The sequence below is a fragment of the Schistocerca cancellata genome, chromosome 7, assembly GCF_023864275.1.
Source record: "Schistocerca cancellata isolate TAMUIC-IGC-003103 chromosome 7, iqSchCanc2.1, whole genome shotgun sequence".
Lineage (NCBI taxonomy): Eukaryota > Metazoa > Arthropoda > Insecta > Orthoptera > Acrididae > Schistocerca > Schistocerca cancellata.
The window spans coordinates 146,447,828-146,467,832 of record NC_064632.1 but is presented as its reverse complement, the minus strand read 5'-3'; positions in this window follow the sequence as shown (position 1 = coordinate 146,467,832).

The window sequence follows — 20,005 nt, the reverse complement described above, 5'->3', positions numbered from 1 at the left end:
GCCCTTGCGACATCACCCATCGTAGCGGGTAGATCATCTCCAACTTCTGGCAACACAATAAAATACCTTCCAGCGAATTTATCATCCAGATTAACAGCCGCCATAATTTTATGCGAGGTGGTTAAGGCATCGGTGTTGGTTCATCTTGATACAAATCTCTTGGTACGTCTGATTTCCGTGCTTCCTTCCATGTTGCTGTTGTTGTCTTCAGTCCTGAGACTGGTTGGATCCAGCTCTCCATGCTACTCTATCCTGTGCAAGTTGCTTCATCTCCCTGTACTTACTGCAGCCTAAATTTTTCTGAATCTGCTTAGTGTATTCATCTCTTGGTCTCCCTCTACGATTTTTACCTTCCTCGCTGCCCTCCAATACTAAATTGGTGATCCCTTGATGCCTCAGAACATGTCCTTCCATAAACATTCCGAATGGGCAGGTTGAACATAGATTCCTTACTGAAAGATAGGATAAGTACTTTCACATCTATACATTTTTTGGCCGATTCAGCAATTTAATACACATTGTAAGGTTGATGTTTTGAATGAAGTGTAGTTATGTTACGTCTTGACATTCTGTATCATTATTGGAAGATACGCAACCACCCGCTGTTTCCATGGAAATCACTGTAATCTATGTTGCTTGTAATCTGATGCGCATAAGGTAGTAGGTCACTGACACGCTCATTATGTAAATTGTGTCGAGAATCCTTGAAACGCAAGAACTCGAGTTTTTGTAAGAAGTGCACCTTGTCCTATTATGTAAATTGTGTCGAGCGTCTTCGAAACTCGTCTTGGTTCAAACAGCACTAAGCACTATGGGACTTAACATCTGGGGTCATCAGTCCCTTAGACTTAGAACTATTTAAACCTAACTAACCTAAGGACACCACACACATCCATGCCCGAGGCAGGATTCGAACCTGCAACCGTAGCAGCAGCGCGGTTCCGGACTGTACTCCCTAGAGCCACTCGGCCACAGCGCCGGCAAAACTCGTCTTGTCCTCCCTAGAATGTTCGTAATTTTTCTATGCACTACACGGTCATATTGCAGCAGACATATTCTAAACCTCTTCATATTTGCTTTTTATTATGCTGCGGATGATCTCCCATGTACGTAATCATGTTTAGAACCTGCTCCGTGGACGACGATACTAGTTTACTACGTTTCACTGGGACGGGTTCTGAGTATCGAGCTTCCACAAGAATGATGAAATACATGGATCGACACCTGTTTCTGTATCACTTTCACTTTTTAAGCACGTCATTGCACATCTCATGTTCATTGTTCACCCAATCGAATGTGTAAGACAGCAAACACTCCAAAGATACATCTTGTGGAAACGAGCCACTTATTTCTCACTCAGCGAATTTCCTTGGGTTTAGATGAAATGTCAGCTTCGGGAATTGTTGCACATATAATTCAATGTTTGGTTTCCTTATTGTTGCCTTTGCTCCGCTTCAGCCGGCCGTTGTGGTCGAGCGGTTCTAGGTGCTTCAGTCCGGAACCGAGCTGCTGCTACGGTCGTAGGTTCGAATCCTGCCTCGAGCATGGATGTGTGTGATGTCCTTAGGTTAGTTGGGTTTAAGTAGTTCTAATTCTAGGGCACTGATGACCTCAGATGTTAAGTCCCGTAATGCTGAGAGCCATTTCAACCATTTTTTGTTCTGCTTCGTACCAACACCTGCCATGAGCATTCTCGTGAGTTACTCATGGACTAAGCAGATCAACTACGATCCTTAGCCTGAAGCTGTCCTCATCGCTGAATATCTCCAGTCCCGACCCCTGTTGCCATTAGCAGCCAATACTGTGGTTGCGTAGTAGACAATAAGTGGGCTGTCGAGTGCCCCAGATATCGTTGGCCTTTTCAACGTCGCACTCAAGGGGTTTCTTGAGAGAGTATGTACCGCTCCTCTCAGCATCTTTCTCCTACGAGGTGTAATTACTATTGGGGTCACTTGCTTGTGAATCCCATTCAAAAAATAGGTTTCTTGTTTTGCTTGTAGATTCTTGAAAAAATGGTAGTTAACAGAACTGAATTGGACGTAGGAAAGTCACTTAAACACCAACTTAAAGATCCGTCTGTGTGTCGTCACATTCATGTTCCAGCTGCGTTCACACGTCAGATGTTATTAGGCTCCCATTCGAGACAGACACATTACACAACTGTAGTTTGTTTTTTGATAATTTGTCATCCGCGAAAGTTATCATGCCTCGAAAGAAGTGTTTTGTTTCCAGTTGAAGTTATAGAATTACAAGGAATATATTCTGAGTTCAGTATGAGGCAAACCTGGCGGCAGGTGATTCCACGAAAGTGACATAAGTTGAAAAGTTAGTCCCTGAGGCAACTAAAGAGGACATAATAACAAGGAGAGACAAGAAAAGGAAGTGAGAAGATGAGAAACCTGTAAGCAAAAGAATTATGCAGATGGAATGTGTTAGGAAAAACATAGGTGTTCCGTAAATCAAATATAATTTTAAAATTAATTTTCTGAGAGGTAAATTTCCTGACATGTTTATGTTATGTAGAAAAAATCAATTTGAGCTAGAGGTCTGAAATTATTTTGAAGCTTTGAAGGTACTATTTGGAGTGAAGTAGACTACAGGCACTAACGTACTACCAAGAGGAAGAAAAGTAAACACTAATCAGTGTACTGAAGTAACCTTGAATTTGACTGTCGTCTGTAAATATTTTTTAATATCAGCTTGTGACTGCAATGACAACAGTGTAGTCTACTTTTTAGATGGACAGGTTGTTAATGTGCACTTAAAGTTCCAATCATGTAAGTAAGATAGTCACTATATGGATCCCATCTTTCAACCTCCAAGTAGAACATGTTATTTACTATATTTCACAAAAATTTAATAAAATCAAGAAGAGAAATAATATGATTAATTGTACACAAAATTGTTGAGCAAAAAGCACTCTTTCCGAAACCTAAACAGCCTTGTAATTGCGTAGGCTTCCGGGGCCAGAGACAGTCGACATAAAAATTTTCTAGCTATGGCACCGCGTCATAATACTTAAAACTACTGCTGCTGGAGAAAAACCAATGTTTCGGCGAAGGTTGCAGCGGCCTTGTTCTGGGTCATGTCATTAGATCCAGAAGAAGGCCTCTCTGAAACCGTGGCCGAAACGTTGGTTTTTCTCCAGCAGCCGTAGTTTTATGCATTATGAGGCGGTACCATACCCAGAAAACTTTTATGTCGACTAAACAGCCTTGTCATCACAACACAGTAGAAACACAAATTCCCATCAGACAAATATCCTTTACATCCACCATTCTGATAATCCTTTGCTTTGTAGAAAATCTGGTTCTAAATATGTCAGACAACTAAATCACATTCAGTGTTTTCAAATACAGCTAATGATATTTATTAAAACTACAGTAATGTCCACCTTTAATAATATCTTCTAGGGCTTCCAGCCGCATTATGTGGTTGAAATCCCACGAGCTTTCGACGGAGATCTCCTCGAACACTGTCAAGTGGTAAAAGACTACCGTGCCCCCTGGCTTCGCCGTTACACTGGCGTGCTGTTGGCTTTGACGTTATTGGTGCTCCATTGCTCGCAAAATATGACAATGTTTTCATCCTGCACCCGTCGCATTCTCTTCAGTCTCCCGATGACCGGTTACGAGGCTGTGCTACACTACAAACCGCCATCTTTATTGATGGTGTTTTCGGATAATTTTATCTCCGGAGCTCCTTTTACAACGCGATCCCAAAATCCCTTCATCATCATAATGTCACATGTTCACGTGTTCTGTGGAATAGGATTCGATGCTGATTTTATAAATCGTATATGAGGTGCATATTCTTTCGCACATGTCCGCGAAGAATCAGACACAACATATGCAACTAAGGCGATGAAGCCCTATGATCCATATAGTGCAGATGTACAACAAAATGGAACTTTTAGGGGATTCGGCGAGACGCTGCGAATAATGGGGCTAATGGGCAAGGTAGTGTAAATAAGTTGTGAATTTGGGCCTGACGGCAGGCTTGCTACGGTAGTCCGTCCAGATTTGATGGCCACAGTGTCAAAATGGTGTAGTGGTCTGTGAATGTCCCTAGTAAGCCATAGATCCGGATTCGAATCCAAATCCGGAACCAAATGTCAACTTTTCCCATACATATAAATCAGTATCAAATGTGCAAATGTGTGTGAAATGTTATGGGACTCAACTGCTAAGGTCATCAGTCCCTAAGCTTACACACTACTCACCCTAAATTATCCTAAGGACAAACACACACACCCAAGCCAGAGGGAGGACTCGAACCTCCGCCGGGACCAGCCGCACAGTCCATGACTGCAGCGCCTTACACCGCTCGGTAAATCAATATCCACTGACAGCTAATGTCTTCAAATCCTTTGTGTCTTGTTTCTAAAGGGTATTCCGCCAAGGCTAATTTTTCAGTATAGCGTCCACGTAAGCAACTCTCGCGTCCCATGTAACGTTGCTCCACAGTGGGCACCGTTTGGTCGACGCGACAGCAGCCATGATAACGTGGTACCTTGCACAATCCAGGTGTTCTAAGCCCTTAATCGTCCTTCACAGACCTCATAAGCTGTCACATTTTTGCTGAACTCTGACGCAATGTTGTGACTCTTCAGGAGCCTGCTAATCTCTCCCGACACTGTGCCAGTGAAAGGTAAACACCCAAGTTTCTTGCTCTCATCATTTGCAGTGTTTTTCCCGCACCTCTCAACAGGGGTAACTGTGATACCTGGCTGTGATTGTAGCCATTTTGACGGAAAACTTTTCGGAGCTGGCTTGATTCTAGTGCCAGACTTTCAGCGTCTGAGACGACTTCAGGAAGATGGACGAGTCAATCGTTGTGGTCGAGCGGTTCTAGGCTCTTCTGTCCGGAACCGCGCTGCTGCTACGCTTTCAGGTTCGAATCTTGCCTCGGGCATATATGTGTGTCATATCCTTAGGTTGGTTTGAGTAGTTCTAAGTCTAGGGGACTGATGACCTCAGATGCTAAGTCCCATAGTGATTAAGGCTATCTGAACCATTTTTGATGATGGATGACGGTGTTTAGAACGCTACATTCTTGTGCTGGATGGTGGTGGCTGGTAGTGTGCAGATACCGAATTGCGTATATTCATAACCCTACCTTCTTATGCCAGATGGTGGTGACTGAGCGGGTGCAGATATCGATCCGTGTGTATAGGCTCCCTGTAGACCCAGTGGCTGAGGTGCTCATTATTTTTCCGGCTAACGAGAACGTCAAGGTGGGGCAGTGCACTATGTATCTGTACTTCCAACGTAATAATAAAGTTCAAGTACACATTGACATTGTAATATTTCTTATCTGGGGCCACTAGGACGACGTGACGGCGGGCAGTTCGTTGATTCCATACACAGCCAATTTTAATGTGGAGACATATTAACACATAGCTGTGGACACGGCTCCAGTTAAGCTAAGTTGCTCTTCTCATTACATGGATGACTATTTTATGAATCTGCCCCCATGGATATGAAAAACTGGAAAAATTCTTAGAACACCTAAATCGCTTTCACGACCACATTAGGATTACGATGGAAGTAAGAACCATGCATTCGTACATGCCTGACCTTGGTATTTATTATCCCCTTATGTCTTTAAAATTAAGCGTTTTTTGTTATTTCTTATCTGATCTTTCCTCATATCCATACACGTTAGTTAATGAAGTTTAGTTAAATGTCTCGCCTTCAAAAATCTGTTCCACAAAGACTCTCACAGAAATACATTATTTTTATAGATTATTTTTACACATTTTTTTCTTGCACTGTAACTGATAAAATCATTATTATTAGCAGTTCCCATCATCTCTTAGTGTTATTGTTAAAATGACAACGGTGTCGGATAGACGTCAGAGACAGAGCACCCCCTGTTCCTGCTGCTAATAAGGGGAGTACACCATTCGTTTGTTATATACGTATTTTTACGAGCTTCCAACAGGAGCGACTTATTTACAGTTACCTGTGTAGTTACTTGATTATTTTTGTAATTTCTTGCCTGTTTGATTGCTTAGTAGGCATAAGCTTCTATTTTAGAAACAGTTTATCATACAGAACCGCCATTGTTAACGACCCTCCTATCATATAGGCTTTTGTTTGTTTTGGTTCGTGTAGCTCTGTATCGTTTAGACAGTTAGTGAGAGAGCACTTCAAATTCTTGCTGCTAATAAGCTGAGTAAACGATTCGTTTGTTACATATTTTTACGAGCTTCAAACAGGAGCGACTGCAGCAATGAATAAGGAGTGTGATTGCTGTGTACAGATGCGGGCTGAGTTGGTGACCATCCGCTCATAGCTCCAAGCTGCGTTGGCTTCCATCACACAACTTAAGGCTGCTGCCAAGTGGCGTCACTGTGGGGGGTCGGACGCGGAAATGCGACGTACGTCAAGCACGTCCCATGTGTCCCCTGATTGGTGGTACACCGCTGTGGCCACCTGGGGTACAGCCTGCACTGAGGTTGACCCCTCACCAGTGGTCGAATGGGAGATCAGTCCTAGGTCTGGAAGTAGTGGCGTTCGCTGTGTTATTCAGTGGTTTGGTATTTAACTAATTAAGATGGCGGCAGACAATTGATACCGACTTTCTATTGTTAGAGCAAATAAGTGAGCATCAGTGACAAGATAATTACTATTCTCATCTTGTGGAAAAGTTTATTAGTGTCCATTTCACTCGCATTCACACGGATGGAATTAGACTGTTTTTGGAGTATGTTCTGTATTTTGACACTGTTCAACACAATGTAGTGATTCACATGTAAGTTTATTACAGTGTGCACATTTTGAACACTGCACCGTTAATCATACAAGTGTCCGTAGTGTGTTTCGTTTACTTAAGCGGAATGTAAATATTTTCGCGACGCGCTGCGTAGCGAACGTTGCATTATTGTTTTGCTGCGCGGCTGGCTGTACAGTCTGTCACATTACATTTGGCACGCGGAGACGCTTCATATCAAACTACTAAAGGTCATCAGTTCAAATTAATTATTAATACAGTCAACAGTACTCAACGTTCATAGCGTTGCTGCTAACTTTGACACTCCAATAGCGTTCATAAGGTTACGTAATCACAGTTTTTATCACTGTTCATCATTATTCACAATGTAAATCACAGTTCTTCACGTGTTCACTAGTTCCTGCGAAACACGTTTCACTGTTCTGATTGCTGTCAGTAGTTTTCCACAGTACTTAACAGACAATCTATAAGAAAATGACACTTTTCAAGTAATGAGGTCTGGTACACTTGCACATAAGTTCATATTACCATGACTGAATAACAAAATGTAAAATTTTACACTGTCACATGAACATGAGACAATATAAAACTTTCAGAATCTGCTACATTATCTTGACCATGAGATCATTACTGAACTGTCCAGATAACAGTACATTTCCATTTTTAATACAGATACATATATTTATATATTTCTATTTTTTTACTTTTTTTATTGGGATTGATATATATCATGTTTTTGGGACAGATGTCCATGTTCGGTTTATCTAACCGGAATGTTGCTCATAAGAGCATTTTAAATGACTTCGTAATGAAACCGTGTACGTAAATTAGTACACATTCAGATTTCGCTTCACTAGTGGTGAAAACAGTTTATTTTATTTTTATTTTATATATTTTTTTCTCAGTCACACAGCTCACACACCACCAACACTCGCTACGTGTGTGGGACTACATGACTCAATCTTATGAAAATATTTGTGTTATATACATTCTTACACACGAACAAATATATTATTTAAGCATGTTAATCATTTCTATCCTACGGATAGAAAGGTAAAATTCCTCACATTTAATGCAATAACACTCAAGTGTTTATCAATTTGTTTATCCCTTTTAGAGTAAAAATACATTTATTATGGAGATTCTCTACTCCTTGTTCAAATAATTCAAAAACATTACAGTGTAATACTTGACATAAAAGCTTATAAACTAAACTAGTACATGAGATTATCACATTATTACTGCTAATTATTTTACCATAAACATTATATTATTAGTTATGGGATGGTGCACTTGCACCTCTGATTGTTCCTCTGTATAGTCACTTCGTTTTTCTTAGTCCAGACGACCGAGGAGGATGTTCTGCAATAGGTCTTGTGCGGATATACTTTCATATTATACTGGTAATCTTTTATCATTCCAGGGCGTTCAGTGAATACTTCGAGGTATCCGGATAATAATTCTGTTAATTGTCCAGCCTCTGAAGCATTAATGCAAGTTGCCTCCAGTACTTCCTCTTCTATTGTTGTGACGATGTCACTCACGTTGCTGGGTGAATCGTTATTTCGATTTTTGTTACACATCTGTGCGTGCTTATGATCCAACACTAACAACTTCATTTTGCTGACAGAAAGATTCATTTTTCTCATCAGCGGAAGGTTCGCACCGAACTCTCGATTCAGCATTAATGTTATGGGTCGCTGTTGGTACTTAAGTGCACATGTCCCAGGGGGCACCCCGGGGTACTGCCTGCACTGAGGTTGACCCCTCACCCGTGGTCGAATGGGAGTCAGTCCTAGGTCTGGAAGGCAGTGAAAAACTTTCCGGGGGGCCGACCTCAGGGCCTCCCTGATTCGTTTAATGAACAGGTTTCGGGCGTTATCTGTGGCTGATGATGGCTATGAGCCGGATGCAGTCGTTCACCCTGTTCCAGAGGAAGCTTCTTGGCCCACAAGATCTTGGCATACATAGAGGGAGTGTTTGTGGGTAGTCGGGAGCTCTACTGTTAGGCGCGTAATGGGGCCCCTAAGGAACGTGGCTGCCATGGGGGGGAAGAAAGCCAGTGTGCACTCCGTGTGCACACCAGGAGCAGCAATTCCGGATGTGGAAAGGGTACTACCAGATGCCATGAAGAGTACAGAGTGCAGCCAACAGCAGGTGGTGGCTCATGCCGGTATCAGTGACGTGTGTCGCTTTGTATCGGAGGAGATTCTCTCTACTTTCGGGCTGTTAGCAGAAATGGTAAAGACTACCAGTCTTGCTTGCGAGATTGAGGTGGAGACCAGCAGCTGCAGCATTATCGATAGAACCGACTGTGGTCCTTTGGTGCAGAGCCGAGTGGAAGGTCTGAATCAGAGGCTCAGGCAGTTCTGCGACCGTGTAGGCGGCAGATTCCTTGACTTGCGCCATCGGGTAGTGGGTTTCCGGGTTCCGATTAATAGGTCAGGAGTTCACTACACACAGGAACGGGCTACATGAGTAGCGGGGGCCGTGTGTGGAAGGGATTGGGCAGTCTTTTTTTTTTTTTTTTTTTTTTATATACAGGTTTTCAGGGAACCACAGAAATGGGACAGGTAAAACACAGTAAGTTATACAAAATTGTTAAGGCCTTCGTGGCCACTTATTGACAAACTGCCTATTGGCTTCTGTCTCGGGTTCTTCGGCCGACGTTCATCTAATGATTTTTCGTTGTAGAAACGATTGGTGTTACAGTTGTAAATTGTTGTGTGTTGGGAAAGAACCAGAGCTCCAAGCCCTAATGGAAATCACTGAAGCTCAAATAGTTATAGGTGAAGAAAGTTGCCTGAAGTTGAAAATAAGTGCAGCCGAAATTTTTTCAAACCATCTAACAGTGTACAGAAAGGATAATTAAATACAGTAGGTGGTGGAGGGTTTATTGCTGTCAGAAGAAGTTAGCCTTGTAATGAAATCGAAGTAGATAGTTCCTGCGACATAGTATGGGTAGGGGTTATAGTCGAGTTGACATTCGGACTAAACTATTAACTGGATCGTCTTACCGACCTCCCCGCAGAAGATATAGTTGCTGAACAGTTCAAAGAAACTTGGGTCTCATTTCAAATAGGTATCCCTCTCATACAGCTATAGGCGGTGGCGACTTCAAGCTACCCTCGATATGCTGGAAAAATTACACGTTTAGAGCGGGCGGCACACATAAAATTACACTGAATGCTTTCTCAGAAAATTATTTGGAACAATTAGTACACGATCCCAATCGAAGCGTAAATGTTCGCGAGACATACATGACCTCTCAGCAATAAATAATCCTGGACAAATAGTGAGCGTCGTGACGAATACAGGGATTAACGACCACAACGCTGTTGCTGATAGGCTGAATGCCGTAACACCTACAACCTTCAAAAAGAAACGAAAAGTATACCAGCTTAAAAAACTGATAAAAATGCTCTTATCGCCATTTCAAGAGACAGTCTTCACTCCCTCAGATCTGATCATGTAAGCGTAAAAAAGTTGTACAATTATTTCAAACAGATAGTACAAACAATGGGAGATATATACCCCATAAATTAATATGTGATGGTACTAATCCCCCATGGTACACATAACGGGTCAGATCACTGTTGCAGAAACAGCGAAAAAAGCATGCCAAATTTAAAAGAACGCTAAATCCCCAAGACTGGCAAAGTTTCACAGAAGTTCGAAATATATCGCGTACTTCAATCCGAAATGCTTTTAATAATTTCCATAACGAAACTCTGTTTCTAAATCTGGCAGAAAATCCAAAGAGATTCTGATCATACATGAAGACGCTCTCAATACCATCACTGCGCGATAACAACGGTGAAGACACTGATGGAAGTGTCACTGTGGCAGAGTTATTAAACACAGTTTACCGAAACTCCTTCACCAAAGAAGACGAAGTAATTATTCCTGAATTCCAATCAAGAACAACTGCCAAGATGAGAAACATAGAAGTAGATATACTCGGTGTCGCAAAGCAGCTTAAATCGCCTACTATAGGCAAGGCTTCTGGTCCACATTGTATACCAGTCATGTTACTCTCAGAGATGCTGATAAAATAGCTCTATATTTTGGAATTATATACAACCGCTCGCTCACGGAAAGATCCGTTCCTAAAGACTGGAAAATTGTTCAAGTCACACCAATATCCAAAAGGCAAGTAACAGTTATCCGTTGGAATACAGCCCTGTATTCGAACATTATGAAGTACCTCGAAGAAAACGATTTATTGACACATAATCAGCACGCATTCAGAAAATATCGTTCTTGCGAAACACAGCTTGCCCTTTTTACTCATGAAGTAATGAGTGCTATCAGCAGGGGATGTCAAATTGATTCCATATTTTTCGATTTCCAGCAGGCTTTAGATACCGTTCCTCACAAGCGTCTTCTAACCAAATTGCGTGCCTATAGAACATCACGGCAGTTGTGTGACTGCATTCGTGATTTCCTATCAGAAAAGTCACAGTTCGTAGTAACAGACGGAAAGTCATTGAGTAAAACAGAAGTAATATCCGGCGTTCCCCAAGAAAGTGTTATAGGCCCTCTATTGTTCTTAATCTACACTCCTGGAAATTGAAATAAGAACACCGTGAATTCATTGTCCCAGGAAGGGGAAACTTTATTGACACATTCCTGGGGTCAGATACATCACATGATCACACTGACAGAACCACGGGCACATAGACACAGGCAACAGAGCATGCACAATGTCGGCACTAGTACAGTATATATCCACCTTTCGCAGCAATGCAGGCTGCTATTCTCCCATGGAGACGATCGTAGAGATGCTGGATGTAGTCCTGTGGAACGGCTTGCCATGCCATTTCCACCTGGTGCCTCAGTTGGACCAGCGTTCGTGCTGGACGTGCAGACCGCGTGAGACGACGCTTCATCCAGTCCCAAACATGCTCAATGGGGGACAGATCCGGAGATCTTGCTGGCCAGGGTAGTTGACTTACACCTTCTAGAGCACGTTGGGTGGCACGGGATACATGCGGACGTGCATTGTCCTGTTGGAACAGCAAGTTCCCTTGCCGGTCTAGGAATGGTAGAACGATGGGTTCGATGACGGTTTGGATGTACCGTGCACTATTCAGTGTCCCCTCGACGATCACCAGTGGTGTACGGCCAGTGTAGGAGATCGCTCCCCACACCATGATGCCGGGTGTTGGCCCTGTGTGCCTCGGTCGTATGCAGTCCTGATTGTGGCGCTCACCTGCACGGCGCCAAACACGCATACGACCATCATTGGCACCAAGGCAGAAGCGACTCTCATCGCTGAAGACGACACGTCTCTATTCGTCCCTCCATTCACGCCTGTCGCGACACCACTGGAGGCGGGCTGCACGATGTTGGGGCGTGAGCGTAAGACGGCCTAACGGTGTGCGGGACCGTAGCCCAGCTTCATGGAGACGGCTGCGAATGGTCCTCGCCGATACCCCAGGAGCAACAGTGTCCCTAATTTGCTGGGAAGTGGCGGTGCGGTCCCCTACGGCACTGCGTAGGATCCTACGGTCTTGGCGTGCATCCGTGCGTCGCTGCGGTCCGGTCCCAGGTCGACGGGCACGTGCACCTTCCGCCGACCACTGGCGACAACATCGATGTACTGTGGAGACCTCACGCCCCACGTGTTGAGCAATTCGGCGGTACGTCCACCCGGCCTCCCGCATGCCCACTATACGCCCTCGCTCAAAGTTCGTCAACTGGACATACGGTTCATGTTCACGCTGTCGCGGCATGCTACCAGTGTTAAAGACTGCGATGGAGCTCCGTATGCCACGGCAAACTGGCTGACACTGACGGCGGCGGTGCACAAATGCTGCGCAGCTAGCGCCATTCGACGGCCAACACCGCGGTTACTGGTGTGTCCGCTGTGCCGTGCGTGTGATCATTGCTTGTACAGCCCTCTCGCAGTGTCCGGAGCAAGTATGGTGGGTCTGACACACCGGTGTCAATGTGTTCTTTTTTCCATTTCCAGGAGTGTATATTAACGATATAGGAGACAATCTTAGCAGCCGTCTTAGATAGCTTGCAAATGATGCTGTGATTTACCGTCTAGTAGTCACCAGACGAACAAAACGAATTGCAAAATGATTTAGATAAGATATGTGTATGGTGCGAAAAAATGCAATTGATCCAGAATAAAGGAATGTGTGAAGAAATCGCGATAAGTCACACAAATCTGAAAGCACTAAATTCGACTAAATACTTAGCTATTACAATTACAAATAACCTAAATTGAAACGTTCACATAGATAATGTTGTGGGTAGAGCAAACCAAAGACTGCTCTTCAATACCAGAACACTTAGAAGGTGCAACAGGTCTACTAAAGAGACTGCTTACACCACGCTTGTCCGCCCTATTCTGGAATATGTTGTGCGGTGTGGGATCCGCATCAGGTAGGACTGACGGATGACATTGAGAAAGTACAAAGAAGAGCGGCTCGTTCTGTATAATCGCGAAATAGGGGAGATAGTGACACAGCACGATAAGTGAATATCAGTGGCAATCAGTAAAACAAAGGCCTATCTCGTTGCGGCGGAATTTTCTCACGAAATTTCAATCACCAGTTTTCTCCTCTGATTACGAAAACATTCTGTTGGCATCCACCTACATAGGGAGAAATCTTCATCACGATAAAATAAGAGAAATCAGACCTTGCATAGAAAAATTTATGTGCTCGTCTCTCCCGCGCGCCGTTCGAGATTGGAACGGTAGAGAGACAGCTTGAAGGTGGTTCACTAAAACCTCTGCCAGGGACTTTATTGTGAATAGCAGAGTAATAATTTAGATATAGATGACGTAGAAGTCTTGTTGCAAGTCATTTTTATTGCAGTAAGTATCCATTCAGTGCTATGTGCAATATTCGTATCATAAAAGTGTTGTCTCACCTGCTCAGAGAACCGAAAGAGTAGCGCACTTGATTGCGAGACAGAGACCGGAACAAAGATGCGCGACAGATTAACCACCTTGCGATCGTTCTTAGAGTAGCGTAAGTATGGATTTTAAGCCGCTTCCTGCGCCCCTTTAAACAAATGCTAGGCTATTCCCACAATTCTGCCTCCAAGAACACGGCACACGAGCATGTAACACAGTATAACTGACAGATCAAAGTTCAAGCGACTCACAGACAGATGGCGCACACAAATTTTCTCACTTAGCACCTTGAGAACTGCGACACTATGAAGGACATCCGGAAACAAAGTTCAGTGTTAAAATAACCGAAATCCTAAGAATCAGACTCCGTACTAGACAGTATAAACTCTAAGGAAGAAAATAAAGAATAATTTTTATGCGTATATCCATGATTTCGATGTAAGAGACAGCTTGAAGACCCTAATCAGAACTGGTGAAATAAATAAAATAAAACAACACGGTCCCGAAAAGCTCTTGCCACTGTGCCAGACAGCTTCGAAAATTTTGTCGTTGGCGCCATGTTGTAAGCCATCATAGAAGATCTAATTACTGTACTGAACACTGATCATAGCAGCAATCAGTCGACATCTAAAAGTAAAAATACAATTTGAATAGTGCATAAACTTTTTATTGTTCGTATATAAAAATGTAAAACCAATTTCAAAATGACACGTGGTTTTGCCGCATTAGAGGATACCGCAACACAGTGTTTGAAGGTAGGGAATCTGTATCAGCCTTTGATCGCAAGAAATTACTTTTTTTATTCCTAGTTTCGGTCAGCTACCGTTGTCGTCAGTCCGGTCTGAGCTGATGAAACTATAAAAGAAAAATGTTTTAATCTGGGATGCCAGCGTCAGAATACAAAATATATAGAGAACCTGAAAGTCAGACATAATGACGTCTCATACTTTCGGTTCAGTTTTCTTGACTAACATATCTGTGCTTATATCTACTATTATATTAGCTCAAAAGCTGATTACAGTTCACCGAAAGAAGTAATTCATCAAAATATAAACAATTTCTTCCGAAAAATGTCTGATACAAGTTCTGTTGTATTGAGAGTGGTAGGAAGCTGGTGTTGACTGCTAAGGGGCTGGATCGGAATAAGTCTGTTCAAATCCAAACAAAACCCTTTAGTTGAGCAAAGAGGAAATTTCACGAGTGTAAAATATATCAGATAAGAACGGCACGTAGCACCAGTGAGCCTTGGTGATAGTTTGTTATCAATTAATCCGTGCCTTCCGAAGTTGAATATGTCTATGGCACCACATTTCCCTCTGTGTATCGCTTCTGCTTGTGAAGTAACATCTCTGGCGGTGCATCGACGAGGAGGCGAAACGCAGAGGGAGCCAGTAAGAGGAGGGCAAGCGAACAGCTGCACACGGCGGACCAGGACGACCAGCGGCCCGAAGTACTTACTATATTGGTCAGGTGCTCGTTCTGGTCAGAGCCTAAGAGTTTCTCGCCTGCTGTAGTTTTTAGGGAGACGGCATCGTGTTGCATAAAAATCCATTCGTCTTTACGTCCATTGTTTTGGTTCAGGCGATGCAGTGCTGTGTGCAAATGGATATTTAATGCTGCCCTATCAATATTCGACTTGCTTTCGCCTTTTGCACCTTTTATGCACAATAGTCTTACTACGGCAGCTTCTGGCTTTGCCTGATCTTGGTGGCTTCCTGAAGGCTGAATTTAACGTGATTACAGATTGAGCACCTTCTTTTTATTTATTGGTAGTTTTCTATTAATTCCGTGTTTGTGCCTTTCAGTTCCCATCTAAAGACGGCTTTCTCCTTTATTTCTTGCATGTGTAATCTGATTGCATAGATCCAGTTACAGTGGCCGGGAGCAGTTGTTTAACTAATGTAATTTATATTTATATTGTACTGGTGATCACTTTCAGGGTTGTCTGTTTCATTTAACTGTTGGTCACCACCCTTTTTTAAATAAGAGTGTTTATAACTGAAGTTAGTATTCATTAAACAATTTTGTGGCTTAACTGGGTCAAAGTTTTCTTATGAATGGCTAGTGAAATTCTGACTGAGCCGTATTGTTTAATTAGCTATATGAACGCCTGAGATTGAAATCATTTAACCTTACTAGTTGTATTTTGTGCTTCTGGTTATTGTATTATTTACCTTTTAGTTTTTTTTTATTTGTAGGGAGTGGATTTAAACCGCGTATGTCTAATACATATGTAATTATATTATGGATTTCCTTGCTTAAAGCGTTGCGTAATCAGCTGAGAGTCGTTGGCATCTTTTTAATTCCAGTTATGTAGAGGTAAGCTCGTTTCTTGTTGCCTTATTGTAATATACACCAATAAACGGCTTGACGGCCCCACAGTTCTCGGCTGAATTTGTCGCTGAGCCTCTGACTACAATTGTGACTAGCCAGTGGATTAAAGCTTGAGGCTGTCTTTAATTTTCATGTTTTTATTTCTTAATTAGAGATCTTTATTACGAGAGTGAGAGAGATAAGTTGCTACACTTTGCTACGTTCTTGTAAGGGGTTCATTTATAATTGTTAAACCACTACTTTGGCCCTCACTTACCCAGTGCGTTTTGTTAACTGCACTAACTTGCCGCAGACTGCGGCCGACTTCCCTACACTTCACGGCCGCGGGGATCTGTTAATGTTATGCGCGCCCTTGTTGTTTGTCCACTTGTGTCGTGGTGTCGGGATTGGCCTAAGCTCATTAATTCAGACTGTCTTTTGGAACAAGGAATTTAAGTTCTCTTGTGTATTTTACGCCCTAGTACCAGCCCAGCAAGCCCCTTTCAAACAATGAAAAACAAACAGTACACATCTTCAATTCGGCAGCTTTTTACAGGAAAGGTGCGCTAAGATTTATGCTAACGTTGCCCTGAAATACAACCAAAATTTGTTTGTGAGCTGGGACTATAAGACAGTGAGGGAAGTGAAACCAAACCAGAAATTTTGCATAGGAGCACTAGGCTAAACAGGTTACCATCGTAAGTAGTCTCTTAATTGAGCTCCATTTCAGCAGCTTATGTATAGCAAAGCCTTTAGTAGCAGGTTGTCCACTGGTTTCAGTAGAGACGTTACTAATTACATGGCCAGCCAGTGTGGCCACGCGGTTAAAGGCGCTTCAGTCTGGAACCGCGCGACCGCTACGGTCGCAGGTTCGAATCCTGCCTCGGGCATGGATGTGTGTGATGTCCTTAGGTTAGTTAGGTTTAAGTACTTCTAAGTTCTAGGGGACTCATGACCTCAGATGTTAAGTCCCATAGTGCTCAGAGCCATTTGAACTAATTACATGGTCGCTCCAGTTCTGAGGTCCATGGATATTACGAGATATGTACAGAAGGTAAGTGTATTTCGACCGTAAAGGGCTGTGGTTGTTGGTTTTTTGAGGTTTGGCAGCACAGAATGGCTGGGGTAAGGGGGGGGGGGGACTGCTTTACCAGAGCGAGCATCGCAGAATCACGGTAGTACGTAAACTCATGCTGTAGTGTCCGGTTGCGTGAAAGATGTCGTTAAGAAATCCAGCCAAGTGCCTGCTATGTGCTGTGGTCCGCTTCCTACTCGCGAAAGGAATAACACGCACCGAAAATTTCATGACCAATCCCTCCGGTTTAAGGTGAAGGTATTCTGAACAGAATGAGCATGTGTAAGTAGCCGAGGGAATCTAGTGGAGACTGAACAGATGTTCATGAGAACCAAAGAAGTGGAATACATTCCAATTTAACTTATGAGTTGGTGCAAAAAATCGAGGAAATTGTTAGCAGACACCCACAGAAAGTCTGGGATGCAGGAAACTGTGCGGAAGTTGGGCACTACAACAGCTGACAGAAAAGCAGAAGAAAAAGCGTATCACTAGCGCCCTCGTATCTGTTGAGTCACTTAGAAGAAGATGAGTTTCTGAGCTTTGTAGTGACTGACGATAAAACGTGGATGCCGTATTACACGCCTGAGACCACAAGACAATCGTCACAGAGTGGCGTCACATCAATTCCACATTTATAAAAAATTCAAAATCACAATTTCAGGCAAAAAATCATAGCCTCAGTGTTTTGGGACAAAAGAGGGATCGGTTCGCTTGAATTTTTGGCTCGGGGGGATACCATCAATGCACAAAAGTATTGTGAGACCCCCAAAAAACTAAAAAGGAACATTCATAATGAAGAATACTGATGGGAGAAGTGTGCTTGTTGAATGACAACGCCCTTCACCACACAGTCGTAGCTACAAAGGCACTGTTGGATTCATTCCTTCAGATTATCATCTTTTCACTTCTCTGAAGGCACACATGTGTTAAATTAAATTTTCAACCGATAATCAGGTGCAGAAAGAGGTAGTAAAGCGGGGCAAGGACCTGACAGGAGAGTTCTTCATTAAGAGTATTAAGAAGCTTGTGCCACAGCTCACCACATGCATTGTACGGGATGGCGCTTATGCTGAAAAACAGTTAAAAGTTGTGTTGCTTGAGGCTTTCCCGACGGACATGTTGTATATATGGTTCTTGGGCGAGACGTCGGATGTCATAGTGAAAACTCGACAATATTTCATCAGCGCAACTGGCCGACATCTTCAGGTGCGACGAACACAATGCTACGGCAGGACCAGAGCGCCCTACTTATGCCAGTCTTAGGCAGGAAGTGTGGAGGCGCCAAATTCGATGGCCAATAGCAACGGTATCAACCGATAGCTGGAAGGACAGCAACGCCACCTACAGGATGAAGAACCAAAGACTTCGGCGCACGCGCGGAGGCTGCCGCCGCTGCTCTGCGCTGCCATCGGCCGCCCCAGCGACCTCTGTCGGAAGTCGTAAGCAAAAATGCGCGTCCGCGTAGGCGCGTGACTATGGTAATGTTGCTGGCGAATCGTCATCCGTCTAATGACCAATAGTACTCCTCTCTGCTCGAAGAGACTTCAATATGGCCAGTGCTGGATCCCAAGCTGTACTAAGCTGAAAGCCCGTGTCTCTGTTTACAAGATTCGTCGAGCTACGTATTTCCATTGCTCCCTTAATGACACTATCCCAGTACGAACTCGTCAATGCGAGAATATTGGTATGTTGATAATTCATAGAATGGCCTGTACTGAGACAATGCTCAGCCACTGCAGACTTTTCTGGTTGCTCCAGACGAGTGTAGCGTCGGTGTTCCGTACATCTCTCTTCTACAGTGCGACAAGTTTGTCCGATGTACGACATGCCGCAGCTACAAGGAATCTCGTAAACACCGGGTCTTCTTAGGCCAAGGCTGTCCTTAGATGAGGCCAAGAGAGCTCTGAGTTTTGCCGGCGGCCGAAAGACACATTTAACTTTATGCCTCTTTAATAATCTTCCTATTTATGAAGAGACACCGCCGATGTGTGGCAAGATAGCCATTACCCTTTGTTCTTCACCTTCTTCCACTTCCTCACGTTGGGTAACCCGCTTCGGTTGTAAGGCACGGCGCTCGGAGTATCCATGTTGTTCAAAAGTGGTACGCAGTTGGTGTAGCCCATTGGATAAGCTGTCTGAGTCTGATATGGCTCGTGCTCTGTGGACCAACGTCCTCAGTACGCCACTTCGTTGCGAAGGATGGTGACAGCTGGTGGCCTGTAAGTATAAGTCCGTGTGTGTTGGTTTACGGTAGAATGCGTGACCTAATGTGCCATCTTCTTTTCTCCGTACCAACACGTTCAGGAATGGAAGTTCGCAGGTTTTCTCCATCTCCATAGTGAACTTGATGTTGGGATGAAGCGTGTTAAGATGCTCAAGAAAAACATTCAGCGATGCAATGCCGTGAGGCCAGATAACAAAGGTGTCGTCGACATATCACCAAAAACACGTAGGTTTCAAATCCGACGTCTGGAGTGCTCTCTCCTCGAAGTCTTCCACGAAAAGATTAGCCACAATGGGGGACAAGGGGCTACCCATTGCGACGCCGTCAGTCTGTTCAAAGTATTGTCCATTAAATAAAAAAAAACAGTTGTATCAAAAAAAAATGGTTCAAATGGCTCTGAGCACTATGGGACTTAAGATCTATGGTCATCAGTCCCCTAGAACTTAGAACTACTTAAACCTAACTAACCTAAGGACAGCACACAACACCCTGTCATCACGAGGCAGAGAAAATCCCTGACCCCGCCGGGAATTGAACCCGGAAACCCGGGCGTGGGAAGCGAGAACGCTACCGCACGACCACGAGCTGCGGACACAGTTGTATCAGAAATATCTTGTAACAGTTTTGCAAGTACAATTGTTTCTGAAAAAATATAAAACTCTTGGAAAAGCCTTCTAAACCAAGGTCCTATAAATATTTCCGTATCCGCAACAACCGATTTCCATAGACTTTGATGTCATCTTCACGCCTTAATAATTTTTTGTTATGAAACGTTTTT